We start from the raw sequence: 26,370 nt of genomic DNA on the forward strand, positions 1-26,370 counted from the left end.
CCACACTAATGCATATGGTGTGGGAATACTTGGTCCTGGGTAAATACTGGACCAAGGTTTTGAATAAGCTTGACTTGATCCTAGAGGTGAAATTCCCAAGGTGTGTCTGCTAGGCATAGGACTTAAAGAACTACTCACACAACATCTTAGTGTATTCACCAGAGAATGTTTATTTTTAGCAAAAAAAAGCAATAACAAGGAAATAGAAAGACTCAACACCCCCCAAATATTTACATTGGCTCTCTGAAGTCGAACACCTATGTACATTGGAAAATCTAATATATAAAGCTAGAGGAGCTCCCAAGAAACACGAAAAAATATGGGGAAAATGGCTAGAAAAATCCACTTAGAGAGCTATAGGCGGTATTTTCTTAAAGCATTTTTAAGATAATATGTTTGTAAACTGTAATATGTGCCAACATCCTGAGGGAAAGGGGTAAGGAAAATGCATACAAAAGAAAAAGTCACAATGTATTTTCAAATGCAACATAACTCGCAACTATTGTTACTGCAAAACATGTCTTATACTTGCATTGTGTAACTCTGCCTCATAATGTGATGTACATATGCTGAAACTGCTGTAAATTCTTTTCAGTAAACTTGAATTAAAAAGAGATGACAGGTTAATAGCAGGAGAACAAAAAGATTTTTTGCAATAATACTCTACTAAATATTGCATTTTCTGGACCTTGCTATTGTTCCCGCAAAAGTAAATAAGTCCCAAAGTTTTTTTGTACTAAAAACTATTGTGTTGTTTGTCAGTATACACAAAATATATAGCGGATTAGCACAAATCACCTTTCATCAGCACCAATGTGCAAGTTGCTTCTATTTATGTGAATAAGGCAGCACAAAACTCCATTTGCTGAGTGTAACCATGCATGTGAACATCTTCTGCAGCAATGTGTGCAGTTGAGAGCCCTGAAGATATAATATATGGACATAGTGGATAGCAAGGCCATCGTCTAGGAACAAGTTGGAAATACTGGACAGAGATGCTACCCTGTTTCACAAATGACAAAAGGGACAGGGCTTGCAGGGATGGATGGAGATAAGCCAGACCATGGGCATGACTGAGGTATAATTTGTTGTAACTAGGGCAGCCTGGGAGAGAGGAACATGCTAAGTATGATTTCTGATGATACCCTATGGATAGCAAGGCCACTACACAAACCAGCTAAGCTTAAATTGTCTGGAGCAAAACGTTACACCAATTTTGTGGGCAAGATCGAACTGTAATTCTAACAAAATATTAACCAATGTGGGGAAAACACTGCTTCTGTGTTTTTATCCACTTGTCTTAACTAATAAATGATACCCTTTTATTTTTGATGATATGGTCCCTTTAATTCATATTAAGAAATTATTTGATAATTCCCTTAATCTAATAGGAGGATCCAGTATTGTTTTCATCTTTACTCCATTCTACAATGGTCTTGGGTAATGGTTGTGTTTATTTACCTAGTGCATTCCCTAAATCAATCTCTGGAAATCATAAGCCAATTGGTCATGGTGCAGACAATGGCAACCTTAGTATAACCCATAATATTCAAGCACAAATGTATGTACTGGGATTATAATACTGTTTGTACCCTCAGTCAGGAAGGTTGGAGATATTGAAGAAGGATGTAACTTTACTCTCGAGGTTACAACACTCATAACCTGTGGAATTGGTGTTTCCCTTATTCATTCAGTAGTCCAGGGGTGTCAAACTCAATTGCACAGGGGGCCAAAATCCAAAACACACTTTAGGTTGCGGGCCGAACAGGATAAACATTTATTGAACACACTAAAACTAAACTTTTAAAACTTTGTGCTTTTCAGCAATAATATGTAATATATATATATATATACACCACTGCCCATAGTTATATAGATCTCTTAATGATATTAGATCAAGTATATTAATAGGGTCTGGGTGAGAGGAGACTACTAGAAAGAAGGTAATAGTGCAATAGTGCAAAACGATCTCTATCGCTACTTTGCTCGTCTGAATAGAGCCCTCAGGGGAGCTACACAATATGAAACTAAAGTCCCGTCTGGGAACTTACTTGAAATAGAAGTGGAAAGAAACACGGGTGTGCTTCTTGGCGTGCTAATCACAACCAATAATATATAAAATGATCTCGCGGGCTGGATATTATTACATGCCGGGCCGGATGTGGCCCGCGGGCCTTGAGTTTGACACATATGCAGTAGTCAGTCTACTGACAGGTAACTATTCCTGCTACTGAACTGCTGCCGTATTTACAATCTTTCCAGAGGACATAAATGGGATTAGCATTAAAAAAGGTTTCTGAAGGTTTTTTACAATAAGAATGATGTAGTGGAATTCTCTCCATAAAACAGTTCTACTGGCAGTTACATTCATAAAAGGAAATATAAAGCTACTGGTGTTAATAGTCTGATTGCCATGTTGGAGTCAGTAATACATTTTTAGCCCTTTAGCCTTTGTCCCTCAGGTAAATGGGACACAGCTAGTTTTAATTTCTTTTATCTGCATAAACTAGTTTAGGGAGGATTTATTTTTGGAAAAGTATTAACTTCGGGTCCTTTTTTGGCCTTTACTACTATTAAACAATGCAGTGGGGTTTTTTTTTATTTTTAAACATTTACACCTTCATTAAATTCCTTGTCCAGTGCAGCCTGCAGCCAATGACAGCATCTTTTATGGTAACTTCTCCACCTTACCAACCAGTTTCTGGTTTTACAAGAACCTTGCTCCTGCTCTAAGCCACGTCATTTGCTCTGTAGTTTGAAGCGATTCAAATCAATGACCCAACATCCATGTTTGTTCTTGAATAATACTAATATCTTACTACTAGATATGCACACTAACCTTTGCGTGGCCAGATTTATCAAGGACACTCTGCCCTTTTCAGGGTTGAAATGTGAACCAAGAAGGAAGCAATATTCAGGAGAGCAGCCCAAATCAAAAATACAGTATCCAAAGGGTTAAGAGTCTGTTTGAATCTATTTAAGGCAAAGGTGAGGGCAGGCAGGAATCAGAATATTCAAATAAGAAAGCCAGGTATGAAAATATTAAGTAAAATAAAATTTTACATAACAAGAACTTACTAAGTAAGACCTATTCTTGAGCACTGAACCTGGGTCCTTGGCATCCGTGACTTTGTGCCCATTGGAGCCGCCATCTAGGATACAGGGCTGGAGGGGTAAGAAATTTCAAGGAGAGGGTAAAGAGCACCCATGATACGTTTAAACAGAAAATCAGGACTAAGCTCTATTTCATCCAGACAATCGGGCTTGTGATTAGTTATACCTGCTGTAGCACAATACCAGAATAAACCTTAATGGCAATATGCCTCTCCCTGAATGCTCTCTGAGACAGATCAGAGTATAACAGGGACTGTGTTCACTCAGGCTACAAAGCAACTACAGATGGTGAGAGATATTAGGGTGGATTCACTAAAGTGAATCAACCCATCGCATGCTTTTTTGCGTTAAAATTGACACGAAAATGCATGATTCCCTAAAGTATTATCGCATGCGTTGAGTCGCATATCATGTGCGTTAAATAACGCGCAACTGAATGCATTAATTTTACCACATTGCGTTAATTTTCGCGCAGAAATAATACTAACGCATGATTCACAAACACTTAGACGCGCTAAATATCGCATTAGTCTATGCGAAAATTAACACCTACTTGGGGCAGGCGGTAATTATAGAAAAGTACAGTTCCTGAGCTTTTGGCAATAAAATATGGACTTTGCAGTGGGATTTATTCAAGTCTGTGTTGGCCCTAGAGTGATGTAGCCTCCAGTTTGCAGGGAAATGGTCCTCTTCAAAAAAAGTAGTTTTACACGTAATGGTGTGTATGGCTAATATGGCGTGCACGTGATATGTAGCGCAAATACCGCACGAAAATAGTCTTCGCGACTTAAATAACGCAAACAGCATCGCATCTAAATTAACGTAAATATCTTTTTAGTGAATCGTGCATTAAGACGCAAAAAATTAGATGCAATAACATTTTTACCGCATGCTATAAATAGCGCTTGTTTTAACACACCTTAGCGAATCAGCCCTATTACCTGTTATAAATAAAGGAGAGAGGCTTGGGGTGAGTGGTCTGTCCAGGAAGGATAAAAAGAAAATGAGAGAGCAAGCTTATTGGCATATTAACATTTACTGGATTGTGTTGCACTAATAGTAGCTAATCCACAGTATCTCTCTCCAAGAGCAGAATTCCTATGTATTCAGACTGTCAGTGGACCAGTCTGATTTGCTTTCAAGAGATCTGTGTTTGCAAATGTGCATGCAATTGAAAACTGTCCTGTCTTGTGGAAAACCCTGCTGCGTACGAAACACAGATGTATACCTACTTGATTTGAAAGTCAAAGTGTTAAAAGGCATATACAAAAAAATCGGTTATATTTGTCTTGCTATTGCAATGAAATAAAAAAAAAATGTCTGAATAGCAACAGACTTGAATTTATTTATAATTACATGTTATAAGGCTTCTGAGAAATATGACACCTTTCATATTGTTGAATTTGAAATACTGTACACAATTTAAAACAATATCGATGAAACAAGGCTTATTTGAGGTTTTCTAAATATGGTACAAGGAGTTGTGGGTTGGACTACAGGATTCTTCAACAAGTGTGAAAATAAAAACAGTTGATTTGATTGATTATAAAGCCGTTATTAAAATGAAGAAGAAGAGTCACTTCAGAAGGTGTGCTTGTAGAACTAAATACAATTTGGTCTGCTGTTTCCTTGATTGGAGAATCTGCTCTGGCTCTTTGACTCAGTATTTGCAAACATTGACTGAAAACACAAGTAAATCCTGAAACGTAGAGAGAAAAAAGTGACATGAGGAAGACAAGATGTTTATCATGGCCCCCTGTCACGGAAAGGAAAACCGCAAAAGACCTTCACTCCTCCACATCTTGCTACTTCTCTTTACTTGTTTCTCCATATATTCCTAGTAACTTCCTATTATGTTCCTCATCTCCATCTGCTATGTTCCTCATCTCCATCTGCTATGTTCCTCATCTCCATCTGCTATGTTCCTCATCTCCAACTGCTATGTTCCTCATCTCCAACTGCTATGTTCCTCAACTCCAACTGCTATGTTCCTCATCTCCATCTGCTATGTTCCTCATCTCCATCTGCTATGTTCCTCATCTCCATCTGCCATGTTCCTCATCTCCATCTGCTATGTTCCTCAACTCCAACTGCTATGTTCCTCATCTCCAACTGCTATGTTCCTCAACTCCAACTGCTATGTTCCTCATCTCCAACTGCTATGTTCCTCATCTCCATCTGCTATGTTCCTCATCTCCATCTGCTATGTTCCTCATCTCCATCTGTATTGTTCCTCATCTCCATCTGCTATGTTCCTCAACTCCAACTGCTATGTTCCTCATCTCCATCTGCTATGTTCCTCATCTCCATCTGCTATGTTCCTCAAAGTTTTCTTACACCACCCACGTGAACTGCTGAATCTGCCTTAAAGGCCATGTAAACCCTAAATGTTCCTACCAGGTATATAAGCTGCCACATTTCCCCCAACCCAAATGTGTTATTTGTACTGCATATATCCTCTGTGTTCATCAGCACCTTCACATTTTCAAGATTTCAAAGAGGCTGTTCACAGATTACATTTTTTTTGTGGGGGTTTACATATCCTTTAAACATTTCTCCCTTGCGGCTTCTTACCCTCTGGTAATCAATGAATTCCCCAAATGGATCGTACCCTCAGCCTTTTCAAAAGGTGAAAGGTGTCCATTCCTTTCACTGATAGCCAGCACCCCAGCTACTTTGACTAGCAGCACTTATTACTCTCTTATTTGTGTCTGTAAGTAGCCCAACCACTTTGATTGTAAGTTTAATGGAGCAGGTATCTCCTCCCTCCTGTGTCTCTTATGTTTTGCCAAAAAATTATTCAAAATTTTTTGCCTAATTTCAGTAGAGGTCTCTGCCACCTTTATTTATTCTTATACACATAAGTAGCAAGAATGGATGTGTTCTAGCAGCCAGGGCACATGGTCTTATTATGTTACGGGAATAATTAGTTAACAATGGCTGGTAATGGAATATGCCATGTATAGTATAGGTATATGATCTATTATCTGGAATTCTTGGGACCTGGAATCTTTTCCAAATTTGGATCTCCATACCTTAAGTCTGCTTAAAAACATTAAGACATGAAATAAGCACTATAGGATTGTTTTGCCACCAATATGGATTCATGCAGCTTAGTTACATCAAATATAAGGAATTGCTTTGCTATTACAGAGAAAAAAGAAAATATAAATTTTCTGGATATCGCTTTCTGGATAATGGGTTTCCATATAAGGGATCCCATACCTGCATTTGCAGAAAAAAAACGTCACCCCTTTGCCAAGCAAAATACAGCAGGAAATGTTATTTTCTTTTGAAACAGCATTATTTTTGTTCCATATAATATTCACCTTGATTGCTTTAATGCGACCTTTGGTAAAATCTATATCCAATAACTTTACCATATCAGGGAGAGGGACACCTGCTTGGAGAACACCTAAACAAAACAATAAAGCCAAATTAGGAAAGTGTAATTTTATTTTTGAAGTATTAAGCCAATAAACCAATAAGGAACGTTAATACATACCATTCACTGAGTGTGTGTACAGTTCATGAATCACTGAAAGGATAAATTCATCAAGGTCTTGAGCCTAACCATAACAGATATTAGCAATATCCATGTAAATCTTACTCATTTTCATTTTAAAGCCTAGTCAATCGCTTTGGCTTGTGCAATATGGTACTTACTTCAAACTGGCCGACTGATGATGAATTCAGAGAAAGGAAGATTCTCGGCACAAATAATAAAAAATGATGAGTTTGCAATAGAGAAAATGGTTTTAGACACTGTGATTAAGAGGTTTTGGATGATATAGCAAAGATAAAATAGCACATTTTGTGAGATCTATTTCATAGTACGATCATATAACTAAGGTGATGCTCATCATTGTAACCATCATGAATACATGGAGTAGACATATGCAGTTAAGTCTATCCATAACTAAGGGGAGCAAAAAGTGCTCTGATTAACAGCTGATTTTTTGGACTTGCGCCCTGATCTTAACACACAATAAATGGGCCTTCATTCAGCTTCACCAAACACATTCTAGATCCCTCATCTCCCCATTTGTACTGGTCAGGTGTTTATCGCCATGTGATAGACAGTACTGGTACATGGGTGCTGCACCACGGCAGGAGAAGAGAAGGAAGGGGGGCCAAACGAATGGAACCTGGAATGTAACTGGGGAGCAAACTTGGGTCTTAATTTTAAGCTGTATAAGAAATTATAATGGCAAGCCTTGCATTAATGAAAGAAAATGAGCTGCACTTGTCTAATTCTGCCCTTTCATGGGAAACAAATATTCTGAACATATAAATAATGAATATGAAATAGTATGTATAGTATGTATAGTAATGAAATAGTACACAACATGTCTCTATGCCTTTTATATAGGTACCCTATTCTAGTCTTTATTTTTCATTCTTAATGAAGATTGAAATTGCATTGAAGGTGGTCCATTCAAATTACAATTAAATATTTGTACCCCTTCTCTACTGAAAGTAAGAGGATAAAGTAATAATAGAAAAAAATCTAGTAACCCCCAGCAACCATTCAGCAGGTATAATTCCTTGGTCACCTGTTTGTCAAAAAGCATCTGATTGGTTGCTACGTTTGGGTACACCTGGAACAACCTTGCACCTTTCATTACATTACCATGTATAGATTATTTTGTACCTATAATGTACTAAAAAGTCCTGGAATAGGGCCCATTCACTTACCTGTCTAGTGAAAGCTTGCAGTGGAGACTTGTTTTATCTATGGAAAACTGTAATCTGAAATTCATGTGCTACAAATAAATATAATTGTGGATATTTGTTTTAAACAACATCATCACCAGTTTCTAAAAGCTGTTTACATTTAGGAACAGAAAAGTGCACTGCTACCATACTTACCAGATTCACCACAAACAAAGACTGCTCTAAAATGTCTTGTAAGTCTGCCCTCATTTCCATGGTTGAGTAAAGGTGGAGAATGGCTTTGGCCGGCTCCAAGGTGACCATTGGTGTTTGATCCACCGTTATGTCTAATTTATAGTTCTGAAATGCTGGTGAAAGCTGTATATTAAGAAAAAATGCAACTTTATTACTGGGCAAGCAAATGTAGGCTTGTCCAGGCACCATATATAAAGTGCTTTGTTTCTGTTTTTTGTTACCTGTGGCACCAGTGGCACCTATATTAATAGGTGCAAAGCAACCTATTTTAAAGATGTTTCCAGCCAGAAAAGAGAAAAATTGCTCCATTTTGATTTCAATTTTCAATAAATAAGCCCGAAGCAGTACTTTTTAAAGCACATACTTCTATATTTAGATGAGTACAATTAATTGGCACAATATTGTTTTTTACACAATATGTCCCCTTTAAGGTGATAATAAAATAACAGGTGAAAAGTTTGGTCAAGGGTTAGTTACTTATGGTAGCCATTGGCATATTCATTTTCTGCTCTCTGCTACAGGCTACTAGACGTTAAACTTTATAATAGTTATTTTTCTTAGTTCATGAATACTCAGGCTGAAATCTTTTTTCTGTCTATCAATGCCCATAAATGTTATATAAAGGCACCAACCTCAGGAATGATTTCTCCAAGCTTAGATAGGGACATTACACCTGCCTCTGTAAGCTAAAACATAGAGAAGGAAATCAGTGTTGCAACAGTTTTCTCTTACAAATATATATTAATTTCACCTTATTGTGCCCTTGGTAGCCCTGTTTGGCTTAACGCCAGTTTCATTGTTTCACCCTCAGGTCAATAGTTGTGTCATGTTAATGGGCTGTGCAGGATTGCATTCAAGACCCTATACAGCCCTTGCCCAAAAGTACTTTCTAGCCAGCCAAATCTATATCTGGCCAAACTGTGACAAAATAGGCAAGTATATTGGCCTCTTACTGTACTACAAATAAACTGCCAACTTGATCAGAAAAGGCAGCAGAAGGTTGGCTCATGCGTTAATGGCAGGGGAGGGCCAAGCTGACTGGGCTTACCCGGTCGGCCACCTCGCCCCTGCACCTTCCCCCCCTCGCTCGGTGCACATGCGCAGTTCCGTCAAGTGCGGTGGGGGGGGTCATTGCCCCCACCGTGTAAAGACAACCGATGGGGGCAATGACAAGGGAGCGCGGACTAGGGGTAGACAGGAGAGGTTCCTGCCTGGCGCCCTCCAATCATTGCACCCTAGGCAGGTGCCTCTTCTGCCTACCCCTAGTTCCGGCTCCAGTTAATGGCCATCTCAAGCAGTTCTCATTCTAATGTGTATCATCTAAAATTCTATTGATATCAAGCTTGCTATGGTTAGCTAAGTTAGCCAATAAAGGTATCACCTTTATACTACTTTTGTTATTTTTTATTTCAAAAGGGTTGCCCCGTAACATTTTGGCTGGCTAACACGGTACATCAACTTTTTCTGAAACCATGAATAAACTCGTTTTCTCTTAAACTATGAATGCCAAGTGATTTATCAAAAGTGCCTTTAAAAATAAGCCCGAATGATAAAAACACAGAAAAAATGTGAAAAACATTACTTTTTTGGGGGGGTTTTTGAACAAATAAAAGCATCAAAAACCCAAAAACCTCTAAAAGCACACAGAAAGATTATTAAAGCCTAATTCACTATATGGTGATGCAAAACCAGATAATATGAAATATCGCGTGTACAGGGTGTCCATTTAATTTACACACATTATTAAACCTGAACAACAGATTAGCCAATTGAAAAAGGACAGCCACTGGCTTCTACATAACCTCAACAGCTTTTAGACTGCATATTTTTACTTTTGAATTTGTCGTAGTTTTGACACATAATAAAAGATGAGAAAATCAAATTTTTTCCATTAAAAAAAAAGTTTTAGGGCAAAAAAAAAATCAATCATGAAAAAAACATTAGTGAATGCCCCCCCTTAGTCTATACACATAGGATTGAAGACTGTTTGGTATAGAATTAGGATAACACAAGAATATTGTAAGGGCAACAATGACTTTTCCCTTACTTTCATTTCACTAGCTTGGAGGTTGAAAGCTCCCTCTTGCTGCAGGACCATCATGGAACAACCAAGAAAATCAGCTGTTAGGGCTAAAGAAGTGACACCAGAAAATGATGGCAAGTCAGCAACATTTGACGTGGTAGTTGGTGGACTGATGATGTCTTCTCCATGAAGAACTTTGATCTACCAAGGTTAATATAGATAGTTGCTCACATGTCAAATGTTTGGATACTGCATTCTAGAATCACTTTGCTATATAGGCACAAATTCAATAGAGAAGCCCATGCAGTAACAAACAACTGAAAATATGAGCACTTACATTCAGTTCTATTATCATGTGTTCCTTGGTGACAGCTGGCAGCAGAGAAGACACACTGTAGAGTAGGTTTCCAGATTTACCAAAAGGAAAATCAACTGGAATTAAATCAAACTTAGTGGTTAGTGTTTGTGTATGTGGGCAATGGACACTCTTGAGGTGACCCAAACACTTTGTATTAAAATGACTGCAGCTGTTGGAAGCTATTGGAAGCTTTCTATGCAATGTGCAAGTGGTGAATCATAAAAGAGGTATAATATAATCTGGGTGAAAAATTAAACTTCATTTACTTTTAAATGAGTCATCTTTTTGGAGAACTTAACTATGGTGATATTTGAATTTGAGCCTGTAGTGGCCCCTCCATCTTTTTCTTCTCCTCTTCTTTCTTCTACTACTCCATTTCCTATTTCCTCTACAGAAGGGATGCAGATATGCAAAATGCAATTTACTGGACACAAAGGGGGCTTGTAGGGGTGTGGGTGGGGGCTTGTTTGGATCTGGACAAGGTTTTGGCATAATGGAACTCTGTTTTAATCATTAGCAGGGTTCTTAGCCCAAGGGACCCACGTTTCCTAGGTGACCAATAGACCACTGCTAACTAAAGGTGGCCATACACGCACCGATATTATCGTACGAAACCTCGTTTCGTACGATAATCGGTGCGTGTATGGCATGTCAGCGAGCCGACCGATATCGCAGGAAGCTGCTGAAATCGGTCGGCTCGCCGATCGGCCAAGTTAGAAAATTTTGATCGGGCGCCATAGAAGGCGCCTGACCAAAATTCTCCCTTCAGAGCTGAATCGGCAGAAGGAGGTAGAAATCCTATTGTTTCTACCTCCTTACCTGCCGATTCAGCCCTGAATGGTGTGTGGCGGATCTGACGATGTTTCGTGCGACCGATGGTCGTACGAAACATCGTCGGATCGCCACGTGTATGGCCAGCTTTAGTCGTATGAAGCCCCATGATTCCTGTTAGCAGCCCTATTTGCAGAAGAGTGTGAATACTCAATACAATACAATAATGCATTGTGCAGGACACATAATGTTTACTCAGTTTAACACTTACTGTGTTTCAAGCACAGTTTCTCATTCACAGACAAAAGCACACAGTCCACTGCAGGGCACAACTGAAAGACAAGGCAGAGAAGCAAAAATGTGGTGGAGGTGATTACATTTAATACTTAAGCTTTAAGTTTGGTCCCCATAATTGGCCTTGATATTCTTGGAATCATTATCTGTACCTACACACTGGCACTCGCCTTCCAAAGGTTCATGCACTGTTCATGACTGTCTTTAAATAATTGGATGTGCATAGGTAGCAAATACTATTTAGATATTGACCTGCTTTTAATGTTGCAATGCATATAAGTGTGTATGTAATGCTGTTTGGCACAATATACTATAGGGGGCAGCACTGGGGTCTTGAGTTCAATCCCAACCAGAGCACTATCTGCAAGGAGTTTGTATGTTAACCCCGTGTCTGCGTGGGTTTCCTTCGGGTACTCGGTTTTCCTTCCACACTCCAAAAACTTACAGGCAGGTTAATTGGCTTCTGATGAAATTGACCATAGTGTGTGTGAATGTGATAGGGACCTTAGACTGTAAGCTCCTCTGGGGCCAGGACAGTTGTGAATGATGAATAATCTCTGTAAAGCTCTATGGAAATGTGTTGGTGCTATATAAATAACAGGAAATAAATAAAATAAATAAATACAAATACTTTTCCATTTCCAAACATCATCCAAATTGTAAATGATTTCATAAAGGTAAGTAGAATGCAAACTCATAATACTCACTGTCCTAGGCAACAGAGTTTTAAGATTTTTATCCAGGAAATTCTTCATCACGCTTGGAAGAACACTTTGGGAAAAAAATATAATTTCAAATACTGGTTATTGCAGGGTTATGGAATTCACTCACCAAATCATTTGTCTAATTGCTTGCTCACTACTGACAGTTTATCTTGTCAAATGGATTTAGTCCAAAACTGCACTGTGCCTCCACTCAGCTTAACCAACTGAATACAACCAAGGCAAAGAGGGAAACGTTTTAGACAACATACCCTTTTGGAATGTTGGCTTTAACTTCAATAAGATTGGTTTGGCATTCATCTCTAGTAAATTGTGGGCAGTTTGATTCATTTGTCTTGAGGCTTGTAACTGTGACAATGTTGACTTCCATTTTCATTTCTGTTCTCCCACCTAGAAAGCTATTAAACCAATAATACATTGTTTTATATACTCTGTTCCTTTACGTCAGTAGCAATATTATCAACCTGAAATTCTTAACCATACTTCTCACCTTTTTCCACTGATATCAATTTTGTTTATCACAGACATGTTGATGCCAGTCCCTGGTAGAAGGCTCAGTGAAATCTGGGTGAAATTCAGACTATCCACTTTAATGCTGTAGTTAAGGTATATGACAAAATATATTTCAAAGGACAACTTTATATAGTGGAAACTGAAAGTGATTGCTCTTTTTGGGAGTGGACAATATAATGCTACTAAACCCTATTTTAACCTATTTGTAGATATTTAATTTCCAAGATTACTTGAAATAATTGAATTGTAAAAAGCCCAGCATTTAAGATAGATTTTGAGAGTAAACAGAGTAAACATACTGATATAATACAAAATATTATAAAATATTATTGCATAAAACTAAACAAGTGTTCTTAACCATGTGAAGAATGTGACTATATCAGAATTCAGATGACAGAGGTTCATTAGAAAGACCCCTGGCTGGTAATTTTATCTGAAACGAAATACTGGCCCAAGGAGAAAACACCTTTATTTACCCAGTGATGTCTAATACAGCAACCTCCCCATTAAATTAGCCTTTCCTTGTCCTTTAAGTGACCAAAACATTGAATTGCACAAATAAACCACATAAGTCATAAAAGTGTAGCACTTCTTGTTCTTTATAATATATCTGCTGTTTTCTGAGGTCTTTCTTACTCTTTTATTCCTTTCACAGGGCTCCCTTTTTTGCCGAAGGTCTTCATAGCTGATGGGGACTGTGCCAATCTTTTCAGCATTTCTTTGTTCGTCAAGATTCCTTTGACAACTGAAAATAATGATTCATTAGTTTTTTTTAGAGGTTGCAAATATGTGCTATTGTGATCCAGTCCCTTTTATCTCAGTGTGCTTAACAGGTATAGACATTCTAAAGGTCCCCATACACGGTAAGATCCGCTCGCTTGGCGAGATCGCCAAGCGAGCGGATCTTCCCCCGATATCCCCACGTATGGGTGGGCGATATCGGGGAGCTTGAAGTTAAAAAAAAAATAATCCGATTATGTAGGCAGCAATGGGGCAGTCGGGGCAGTTTGGGGACCGCATCAACGAGCCGATGCGGTCCCCGATCCCACTGGATTTTCTAACCTGGCCGATCGATATCTGGCCAACTTCAGGCCAAATATCGGAAGGCCAGCCCACTCTTTTCTGCCCCAACACAGGCAGATAAGCTGCCGAGTCGTTCCAAGGGACCGATATCGGCAGCTTCTATCGGCCCGTGTATGGGGCCTTTAGTTCTAAAGCTCTAAGATGACCACCCACAAAAAAAAAACAGCTCAATTCACTATGATTTTACCCAGAATTACAGCATCATAACACTCACTGCAAGTGACTGCAAAGTCCCCATTTGTAGACAGAGGGCAAGTGGCATCATGGGTGTACAAGAGGCAACGCAAGGATGTCTTCCTACACAACCTTAAATTGTGTGGTATTTTACTGCCACAAAAAAACTTGTATACCGCAGCCCACAATAGGCCTGGTCAATGGCAGATGTAGAATACATGGTCCCGGCTACTCAATACAAGAAATAGACAGAAACAAAAATACTGACATTAGTTTGCTCCTAAGTATGATATTTTATACATCTTTTGTTGAAAATATATATTGGGCTGTGTGATAATATAAGAATAAATATATTATCAAATATTGAAAATGCAGGTTTCAAAAGAGTCCCTTTTTATTTGTGACCATGTCCATTTAATCATCTGACCTCAGCTGACTTACTTTTTTTAATTTTTTTGTTACATTGTACGTTAATATTATAAAAAAGAAAAGGTGATTTTTGTTACTATAATCGATTCCACATTTGGACATTTACTATGTTACATGTATATATGTATATATATAGGGAATTGCTAACTTACACTTTCCCTGTGACTTTAAATCTGGGACAACCAAAAACATGACTGCAAATGGACAGTTCCCAGTCACAGCCTGGCCCAATCAGCAGGAGGGATTTACTTCTGACCTTGTGACCCTGCTGAGAGAGGTTTGGAGCCAAAAAGATATGAAAGTGAGGCAGATCTTGTCCAGGAAGACACATTACTACACATTACTACTGAGAGCTGCCTGAGATTTCTGCATCTTTCCTGTGAGTGTTCCTGTGGATCTGTACAAGTAGGGAGCTAGGGTTCCACCTGTAGAACAACTACCCATATAGGGAACCCCATAATCAGAGCATAGGGAGTTAGTTAACCCTTCCCATTCAGCCATTTAGTGAATGGGATTAGCGCAGCAGGCCTGAGCTATTGCTAGGGTAGTAATCCCTGTAGGATAGTTAGGACTTCAGCCCTGTAGTGAGTTGCCAGCGTGTACACTGGATCTGGATGTGGGATTCCCCATCAGCCTCCATGCATGACACCTGCAGTGAGTCTCCATCAGGATCCCAGGAAGACTTTCTCTAACCCAGCATCTCAAGCTCAGTGAGGACTAAAGCTGCCAGACTGCTTCCCTGCATCTGCTCTGCCCCACAGGATCTGTTCCCCTTTTATGCGTACGTGCCCTACCTGTCAGTACAGGAATACTGGGGTTAAGTTCTCCTCTCTGGAGGCAGGACAAACGCTAATGAATTATTGAAGCTCCTCCTCTTCCTGTGTCTCCCTCTATGATCAGTTTTTTGTTTGTCCTGCTCAGAGATAGGACACATTTTACAACCTCCTCACAACAATATATTTCAAGACTTCAGTAAATCCATTCCAAGGTGAGCCCTACAGTAAGTGTGCTCCATAACAAATCACCGCTACACTAACATCCAAAATCTATCCTGGGAAGCTCAATACTTCCACATTGAGAAATTCTGGAACTGTCTAAACGTGAGCCCCCACGGGTGTGCGCTCCGTTTCCCCCACAAAGCCAGGTATACACCTGCTAAGTGTGAGCCCTCTGAGGATGTGTTGCTCCACTTCCAGCCTCAGCGTGTCTGACACAGGTGAGTCCGCGCTAGCAGCGTGAGCCCCCTCCCACCTCCCTTCCGGGTGCGCCACTCACTCATTGGTCAACAGCCCTACAGCTGTCTCACATCAGAATACAGACAGACAACAGCACAGCAGTTGCTTACCTCAACAGACAGGGCGGTACACGAAGCGCGGAAGCCATGGCAGAGATTTCCCACATCATCCAATGGGCAGAAGCCAGAGCGACCCACATATCAGCCATATCCCGACTGGACTACTGTAACCTGCTACTAACCGGCCTCCCTAACTCCCATCTTTCCCCCCTACAGTCTATATTAAATACTGCTGCCAGAATTCTTCTCCTCTCATCCAGGAGAGTTCAGGCCCTTCCTCTGCTAAAGTCCTTATCGTGGCTTCCTATTAAACAAAGAATATCTTACAAACTCCTTCTCTCAACCTTCAAAGCTCTACATTCCTCTGCTCCCCTCTACATCTCTTCCCTTGTGTGTCTGTATGTTCCTGGCCGACTACTTCGTTCCTCGCAGAGCAATCGTTTGGTTGCGCCCCCCACTACTACTACTGTTTCCCGCCTTAAACCTTTCTGCCTTGCTGCCGCTTACATTTGGAATGCCCTCCCTGATTTCCTCCGGAGAGAATCCTCCCTCAGTCTTTTTAAAACTCCATTATCCTCCATTATCTTATATGATATCTACAAGTAATAGTAATCCCAGACCTCAGAGTAGACGCTAAGGACAAGGCGGATACAACCGCAAGCACACTGGACCCAGTTAGAGCCCTCAAGGCCTCAGACTCTCTGTTCCTTCTCTTTGAAGGACCAAGAGCCAGGTTTCCAGCCACTAAATGTTCAATAGCCAGATGGTTAGTACTACTAATATCAGAGGCCTACAACCAAGCGGGTAAACCCACTCCCATGCCAGTAAGGGCACACACAACCAGGAAAGTCAGTACTTCCTGGGCGCTTTACCATGAGGCATCGCTAGAGACTCTCTGCCAAGCAGCCACCTGGTCTTCACCGCACACATTTACAAAGTTTTACAAATTTGATGTGTTCAACTCGGCACCAGCAGACTTTGGCAGGAAAGTGCTACAAACTACAGTGGCACCTACTTAACTCACTGCAAATATCTTCAATTTTCTTGGGTTAAACTCAGTTCTGTTTCCCTACCCTTTTTCTTTTTAGGACGGCTTTGGGACATCCCCAGTCGTCCTGCACTGGTGGGGCTGTACGCATAAAAGGAGATTTTCTTACCTGATAAATCCCTTTTGCATAGGCCCGTACTGTCAGTGCAGCATCCCACCCTTTGTGATGGTGCCAGTTAATGATGTAACATAGTTAATTAAGAAGTTAAATTGTTAATGCACCAGTGTCTCCAGCATAGATGTTACAACTGTCCTGCCTCCAGAGAGGAGAACTTAACCCCAGTCATCCTGCACTGACAGTACGGGCCTACACAAAAGGGATTTATCAGGTAAGAAAATCTCCTTTTACTGCCACCGGGAGTTTGGTGAGATTTTACAGTTACACACCCCAGGGTGCTAAAATCTGGTGTTGCAAAACATAACTCTGCTACCACTACCTTCATACAAGAAGTGTACACTCAAGGTTCTTAAAGTGACAGTGGACATTTCTTACACAGAGTGGAATATTGTCAAATATTACATCTGTTATGTTGAAACTGTTATTCATTGCTTTCATTTCATTGCACCTTGCATATATTACAATTAGTTTCATATCTATCAATTGTGTGGTTTATTGTCTATTACATATGGTATATTAATCACTGCTGTTACAGTTCCCAGGGAGTTGTTGCCCACTGGTGCATGGTTTAGCCCTGGGTGGTGGCACATAAACTTTCCAAACCCTGCAAATCTCCCACTTAGAGGAGGCTTGGGATTTTTCCTGTGTGGCCCTGGATATCAGTACCAAGAAAGGGTTACAAATAATTTAATACAAGAAGGCCTGGAGACCAAAAATTTGAAAAAGGGAATGGAAAGTCTCATTAATGAGGAAAGACTGGCAAAATTGGGAATTTTGGAAAAGAGATCTGGGAATTTTGACACTGGAGAAAAGGTTCTAAAGGAGAGAGATGGGGACCATAAACTAAATTCTCTGATTCTTTAATCACCAGTTGGTCCTTTTAGAGGTTGCAAGGGCATCCCCTTAAAGGGATACTGACAACTAAGCAATGGCTGCTATTTAAGCAGCATTTAACATTTTAATTTAGAGTCAATTAAATTAAATTAGTGGGTCAAATAATTTAAAAAAACACGAACACCAGGTAAAGACCAGTTACAATTTGTCTAGGAATATTAACAACTGCCTCTGCTTTAAAAGTAAAGCAATAGTACTGAGTGGTTGTAAAAGGAAACATCTAACATGTATAGTAAAAATGCCACAATCATCAAATGCAATAAACTGCTCACCATTTTGTAAAGCACAGCCATCCAACTGCAAGTATGCCTTGGGATCTAGGCTTTGAGACAGGGGCAGGAGGGGCAAAATGAGCAGTATGTACCACCTTGGACAGGTAATCATTTTGCAATCTGAAACAATAAGACAGATCAAATTATGGACTCCACCAGCACCATCACAAGCCTGCAGCCAGTACCAGAACAGCACAATACCAGGACAAATACCCTAACAAAACAAATACACCTTATCTGATTGAAATGAACAGTCCCACCATTTCTGACCTTAATGCCACCACCAAATCAGAAAAATCTGTGCCATGTGTCCTTTTAAATAACATGCTAACTTTACACTACCCAGTGTTTTTCTAAGATCCAACCATTTGCTTTGGTCCAAACCGATATCATCATTTATGTAAAAAAATCAAATTGGACACAATAGTTTACACATCTTAAACATTTCGATATAGATAATTTTCTAATGTCTCCCATTGTTTACTCTTATACTCACCATCTACAGCTTGGTAAAACTCAGGCAGAGTGGTTGAGTCTCATCCAGTAATGCTTATATAATGCTGAGTTCTGCAGCCTGTGGAACATAAACTTCCCACTTCTTAGGAGATCTTGTGTTTGCCATTGGTTTCCTGGATATTGTATGAGCCAAGCACAATTTCATCAGCACCAGTTAATATTGTTTATATTAACCAGTTAATAACAGTAAATATTATACTAATGCTTAGGTACTGTACTTTCAAATAACCATGGGGAATTAAGGTTTGAGGGTTAAATGTATGTCAATTACAAACATGAATGCCAGGTCTTTCTTAATAGCTGTATTGCTATTTCAGACATACAAATTAAATTGTAATTCAGTTTTTTCTTTAACATTGCCTTTTGTAACAGCATAAATAGTGTGCTGTTGAGAAGGATCAGAAAATAAATGATGCCTTCTCTGTAGATCTAATTGCAAACACAAAAGAAATGTTAGCTCAAATCAAGCACCAGCAGCAGTCAATATACATGATTTGCATACTTGGATGCTGCAATACAGATAGCAACGACTGTGACATATTAAATATAAGCATATTTGTAATTTTTCCTATCAATGATGTGTATTCCACTGACCTGTTTTCTTGGAAATATATAGATTTTAGATAGACATTTCTTATAGTAATAATACAATTACAAAATGGTAATATGCTTTCTACACTGTATAAACCATATGACTGGTTCTAGGCCTAGAATGTCTGCAGAAAGAGATCTCATCCTTAAGAGAGTTAACTGTAGTTATTTATTAGAGGGAAGCAGGTACTAATCCCCCCATTTCCTGACAGTAAGCCCATTGCAGGAAGAACGTCTGTGCACTAACTAGGTGATGGAATTGTAAAAGGCATTTTGTCTTTCTCATGATACATCTAATATGCTCCTATTATCAAATTTCATAACTCCCATAGATTAAAACTTTAGATCCTGGAAATGAATTCTAATGGATGAATAATTCCTTAAAAAAAAGTACAGGCACATGTGTACTTACTGATAATGTGATTAACCTAATCTATTTGCCAACAAGACTAAGCTTCAGTGATGGATAATTTTAATACTTAAACTCAGGAAATAAAGTTCATGATCTTGTTAGGAAAAGAATGAGGTAATTTACCACTTGGCATACAAATTGAAAGGGACAGTTAAAGACAATATATTGCTGAAAAGTTCTCATGAATCTTAATTATTCAATTGTGTTGTTTTTCCATTTATTTCAAAATACCAGTATAAGATCTGTCTGTAATGGTTTTTATTCATCCAGGTCACAATATACAGTATCTAGTGGAGATAAATCTGAAGCAACAGGACTTTTTGAGAAATCTTAAAAAAGTTTTATCACTAAACTAAGCGGCTTGAACTGAAGAAGCGTCTTGGATGAGTGGTGAAACAGTCCCAGAAATATACATACCAGAGTTCCCAGCTGATCCTGACAATCTCTCAGCTAATGAAACTTTTGTTTAGCACTTTTTTAAAAAAAAAATTGCCCTGTGGTGTGGCATGCCCTCTGACACTTAAGAAAGCCCAGGTGTAATGAGCCATGGAGTAATGACATGGTAAGAACAGGGCTAGGAAAAGGGAATCAGATTGCCAGGTAAACAGTCCTAGAATGAAAACGGTAGCACCTGGCTTTCCTGTTTATATATGAGCACCCCATGTAGTATTATATTTCACATTAAGTCAGAAAGGGTATTCAGGGGTAGTCCTGCAGTAGAACAATAACATTTTTCTGAAGGCACGTAATAGCTTTTGCACAGTGCTGAAGGAATATAACCCAAAGGTCTAGTGTTCTGGAGGCATCCCTTAAAAAAAGAGGACAGACCTATTACACCTTAGGTTGCAGGATAATTTAGTACTAGTTTTGCTAACATTAAAACAAAGAACAATGATGCAGTATTTTATTAGATGATGATTTTGAGCAATCTGTTCAAGTAATCTAGAAACATATTTCTTGTCCGCTCTCTCAAAATGTTGTAATTGATTCTATTCCATCATTAAATTTCTAAATATATTGCAGGTCACATGACACAAGGGTAACCTCCTGCAAGAGGAAGACATTAATAGGTAGAGGCAAGTTTATGGAGTTGCTTTTAGATAATTATGTGGCTAATGCAGGCTATTATTAGCAGTTAATATAAACTTAAAGGTCATGTGCATGCAGGGCTATGGAACACAAAATGTATTCTTGAAATCTTAATCTAACATTATTTATAAAACTTATAGGGGCCGATTCACTAAAGGTCGATAAAACAAGTGCTATTTATAGTATGCGTTAAAAATATTATCACTTCTTAAGTTATTACACTTGGCATAATTAAAAAGCAATGTTCTTGTCGTTATTTATCTGGCGATGATCGATTTTCAAGCGGTATTTTCCGCCATATGTGATATTAGTGCCTGATATGGCATGTAAGCATTACGCATTGTGTAACACATGATTTCCGCCATTTCGTGCAGTTCCGCTGTGAGGATGGAGAGTGCGGAAGGTGCAGCTGCACAATTACCGCCTGTAGAGCGACCCAAAAACCCTTTGGCGAGGCAAGCAATGGAGAGGAGGGATGAGAGTGATTTTGAAGAAAGCAGTGGTGGAAGAAAAAAGGTCCCAAAAATGAAGCAACAGCAAGGTAGGCTGGGGCATGAGAGAGCTGAGAGGAGATGCTGAGAGGGCTCACAGGTGCCAAGAAGCAAACACACTGCAAAACACCAGCAGAGGCCAAAATCTTCCAAAAAAAAAAATTGGTACCAGCAGGGAAGAAAGCAGCTTCTTCATTAGAGATTTAGGCCACACCACCAAAGCTGCACGTGAAGGGACACTTGAAATACCTCTTCCCATTACAGAGAGCAGTCAAGAGTTCTGCAGAAATTCTAAAGAAAACAAAAAAAACCTGTGCAAATATTCCTACTTCTGCTCCGTCACATTTCTCCAGCAGTGACAGTGAGGAAGAGAGGCCTGGCTACATTTGCAGCCCACAATTTTCTGAAGGCACAGATAAAGATTATCAGCCAGAGGAAGCAAGTGAAGTGGAAAGTGAGGAACTCAGTGAGCAGAAATCTAAAATCTAAAATTTTCTGAATTTGAAAATGAGGCTCTAATAGAAAAGTTAGTGCAAGTGTATGACAAAATACTGTAATTAGAAAATATGCCGCAAAAACAGCTACAGCTGTGAAAAACAGATACTGGAACAACATAGCTGACCATGTGAACAGTGTCAGGGTCTGTCTCAGGAGTGTGCAGCATTGCAAAAAACAATATCAGGACATCAAAAGGGTCCTGAAGAAAAAACTTGCAGAAGAATCAAGATATAGGTAAACATCTTACATTGCTATTTCTATTTAACACTTGCTCATCTGCTTTTCTCCTCCTTTTTTGCTTCTTTCCTGCTTTCTTTACTTTTATGTTATGTATATATGTATGTTATGTATGTACATACATACATACATACGTACATACGCACGCCTATCATTATGTGCGCTACTTATGTATCAAAAGCTGTACAACAACAAATTAAGACAGTAAATAGGGGGGTCATTAACCCTTTGGGCGCCAAGCACGTAGCTCCTACGTGCTGCTATAAAAAGGCGTTGAATGCCCAGCACGTAGGAGCTACGTTTTATTTACCTTTCGCTTGTTCTCTGCGCTCGCTGCTTAGTCCGAGCGCAGACAACAAGCGGAAGGTAAGGAACCCCCTAGACAACGCGCAGAGGGGGGTTACTAGTGGCCCCTGGGGCGCGATCGCCCAGGGGCCCCATAGAAAAAGTCGGGCACGTATATTCTACGTGCCCGACTTTTTCTCCTCTCTCCCTTCCTTCCTGCGCGCCCCCCTCCGCCCCCCTGCTTCCTGTTACTCACCGTTTCTGCTGCTGTGGCTGCATCTTCTGCCTGCGTCTGATCTGCAGCGATTCCAGCGATCTGCAGCTCCATGGATCCCAGGTATGTGCTACTTACACACACAAACACACATACACACACATATTACACTAATACACACTTATACTCACACTTACATTCACACATATACATTTTCACACATTCATAGCACTTATTACACTCAGTTACTTGCACACACACACATGCACACATGCACACAAAACACATTTTGCCATGTGTACACACTCACTTACTCACTCACTCACTTTTGTAATTTTTTTTTTTTTTTTATCGCATCGTTTTTATTCTTGCCTAAAAAAAAATGTTTTATTGCGTATAGCGTATTCGCTAACCGCACTGCGCAATACATTTTGTGTATTATTTTGGTGTTTTTATTACATTTTCTGTGATTTTGGTGCCATTTTATTGCCTTTTTTAGTTATGCATAGTTGTTGTTTGCTTTACTTTGTCTGTAAACCTAATTTGCCCAAGCCAGAATACTAAAACTGTGATTCTATTGCAGATATCACTAGGAAAAAAAAAAAACATTGATTTTAGTTTTTTGGGGGGGGGATTTTAGCGATTTTACTGCATTTCATATTGTTCTTTGTTACTTGTCTAGCACATGGACATTTTGTCTGCTGTATTTCAATTTGGCTTCCTCTGTGCCCCACATAGTTTAGTAAATCTATGCATATTGGGCATCAAACTGTTCAGTAGACCCCTGGCATTCATATTTAGGGTGTTTTAGGTTGGTACGTTATGAAATGTGGGGTACATAATGGGGCAAAATGCAAGCTTTGTGACGATTTTCAGAAATGTTATAAAAACCGTTCTGTTTAGCATAGCTTTGTAGTTTGGTAGTTTGCAGTAGAAAGATGTATTTACCCATTTTTGTTTTCTCAGAATGTGTACTTTCAGAAAATGTATGGTTTTCTAGGGTTTCTGTACTGTTAGGGGTTCTTATGGCACATAATACACATACCGGGTGCAAAAACTGCACGAGCCGGAGCGTCATTCGTGAAAACTCATATGCACTATTTTCATTTGGGGGCCCCTGTACTCCGCATAGTTTAGTAAATCTATGCATATAGGGCATCAAACTGTTCAGTAGACCCCTGGCATTCATATTTAGAGTGTTTTATGTTTATACGTTACAAATTGTGGGGGTACATAATGAGGTAAAATGCAAGCTTTGTGACGATTTTCAGAAATGTCATAAAAACCGTTCTGTTTAGCGTAGCTTTGTAGTTTGGTAGTTTGCAGTACAAAGATGTATTTACCCATTTTTGTTTTGTCAGAATGTGTACTTTCAGAAAATGTATGGTTTTCTAGGGTTTCTGTACTGTTAGGGGTTCTTATGGCACATAATACACATACCGGGTGCAAAAACTGCACGAGCCGGAGCGTCATTCGTGAAAACTCATATGCACTATTTTCATTTGGGGGCCCCTGTACTCCGCATAGTTTAGTAAATCTATGCATATAGGGCATCAAACTGTTCAGTAGACCCCTGGCATTCATATTTAGAGTGTTTTATGTTTATATGTTACAAATTGTGGGGGTACATAATGAGGTAAAATGCAAGCTTTGTGACGATTTTCAGAAATGTCATAAAAACCGTTCTGTTTAGCATAGCTTTGTAGTTTGGTAGTTTGCAGTAGAAAGATGTATTTACCCATTTTTGTTTTGTCAGAATGTCTACTTTCAGAAAATGTATGGTTTTCTAGGGTTTCTGTACTGTTAGGGGTTCTTATGGCACATAATACACATACCGGGTGCAAAAACTGCACGAGCCGGAGCGTCATTCGTGAAAATGAATATGCACTATTTTTATTTGGGGGCCCCTGTACTCCGCATAGTTTAGTAAATCTATGCATATAGGGCATCAAACTGTTCAGTAGACCGTAGGTGTTCCTAGTTGGGGTGATTTTCCTTTTGTAGGCAAGAAATTGTGTGAGATAAATGCGGCAAATTGCAACATTTTTAGGCGATTTTCTGAAATGTCATAGAAACCACTAGCTTTAGGAAAGCTTTGCAGATTGATACTTTTGTGTAGAAAGGACTCTTTACCCATGTTGGATTTGTCTGAACGTGTACTTTCCAAAAATATATGGTTTTCAGGGGTTACCCTACATTTCTGCAGTTTCTATCCCACATAAAAACTGCCATGTGTTTATGAATTAGGTAAAGGTAAGCCATGAAATTAGTGTGCACTAGGTATATTTTGGGGTCTCTAAGTGCCATGTGCTTTGATAGACCTATGTACAATGGGCATCAAACTGTTCAGTAGACCTCTGGGGTTCATATTTAGGGTGATTTATCTTGGTACCTGATCACCTATAGAAAATAAGATGCTGCATATTGGAAGTTTTGAGGTGATTTTTGGAAATGTCATAAAATTGGCAAACTTAGGAAACCTTTGCGGCTTGGTACTTTGGAGTAGAAATACATGGGTACCCATTTTAGAGTTCGGGGAATGTGTACTTTCCAAAAATATATGACTTTCTGGGGTGAGCGTACTTTTTTGTAGCATTATCCCACATATAATGATGTAAATGTGTTGATTTTGCAGAAGCTGAAATGACAGAAATGACGGATCATATGGGGGTAGGTTCATATTGGGGCCCCTACATGCCACATACTTAGGTAAACCTAAACATTTTGGGCATCATACTGTTCAGTGGACCCCTGTCGTTCAAGTTCAGCGTGTTTTATCTTGGTACCTAATGATACATGGGAGATTAGATGCTGCAAACTGGAAGCTTTGAGAGGATTTTTGGAAATATTATCAAAATTGCCAACTTTAGGAAAGCTTTGCAACTTGGTACTTTGGAGTAGAAAGACATGGGTACCCATTTTAGATTCGGGGGAATGTGTACTTTCCAAAAATATATGGCTTTCTGGGGTGAGCGTACTTTTTTTGTAGCGTTGTCCCACACAAAATGATGTAAATGTATTGATTTTGCAGGAGCGGAAATGACAGAAATGGCAGATCATATGGGGGTATGTTCACATTGGAGCCCCTACATGCCACATACTTAGGTAAACCTATACATATTGGGCATCAAACTGTTCAGTGGATCCCTGGCGTTCAAATTTAGGTTGTTTTACCTTGGTACCTAATACTATGTGGGAGATAAGATGCTGCAAAATGGAAGCTTTGAGGGGATTTTTGGAATTGTCATCAAAATTGCTAACTTTAGAAATGCTTTGCGGCTTGGTACTTTGGAGTAGAAAGACACAGGTACCCATTATAGATTCGGGGGGATGTGTACTTTCCAAAAATATATGGCTTTCTGGGGTGAGCGTACTTTTTTGTAGCGTTATCCCACACAAAATGATGTAAATGTGTTGATTTTGCAGAAGCTGAAATGACAGAAATGATGGATCATATGGGGTATGTTCACATTGGAGCCCCTACATGCCACATACTTAGGTAAACCTATACATATTGGGCATCAAACTGTTCAGTGGATCCCTGGCGTTCAAATTTAGGTTGTTTTACCTTGGTACCTAACACTATGTGGGAGATAAGATGCTGCAAAATGGAAGCTTTGAGGGGATTTTTGGAATTGTCATCAAAATTGCTAACTTTAGAAATGCTTTGCGGCTTGGTACTTTGGAGTAGAAAGACACAGGTACCCATTATAGATTCGGGGGGATGTGTACTTTCCAAAAATATATGGCTTTCTGGGGTGAGCGTACTTTTTTGTAGCGTTATCCCACACAAAATGATGTAAATGTGTTGATTTTGCAGAAGCTGAAATGACAGAAATGACGGATCATATGGGGTATGTTCATATTGGGGCCCCTACATGCCACATACTTAGGTAAACCTAAACATATTGGGCATCATACTGTTCAGTGGACCCCTGGCGTTCAAGTTCAGGGTGTTTTACCTTGGTACCTAACACTATGTGGGAGATAAGATGCTGCAAAATGGAAGCTTTGAGAGG

The 26,370-nt window shown here is 39.4% G+C and overlaps 1 long non-coding RNA gene across 1 annotated transcript; it reads right to left on the bottom strand.

The window, feature by feature from the left end:
- Positions 1 to 6,442: 6,442 nt before the first annotated feature.
- Positions 6,443 to 8,142, bottom strand: LOC116408035. The gene is made up of 3 exons (XR_004220684.1): positions 6,781 to 8,142; positions 6,620 to 6,683; positions 6,443 to 6,529 (listed from the first exon to the last, which is right to left on the bottom strand). It is a non-coding gene; the product is annotated as an uncharacterized LOC116408035 (long non-coding RNA).
- Positions 8,143 to 26,370: the final 18,228 nt, after the last annotated feature.

The sequence above is a fragment of the Xenopus tropicalis genome, chromosome 10, assembly GCF_000004195.4.
Source record: "Xenopus tropicalis strain Nigerian chromosome 10, UCB_Xtro_10.0, whole genome shotgun sequence".
Classification (NCBI taxonomy): Eukaryota; Metazoa; Chordata; class Amphibia; order Anura; family Pipidae; genus Xenopus; species Xenopus tropicalis.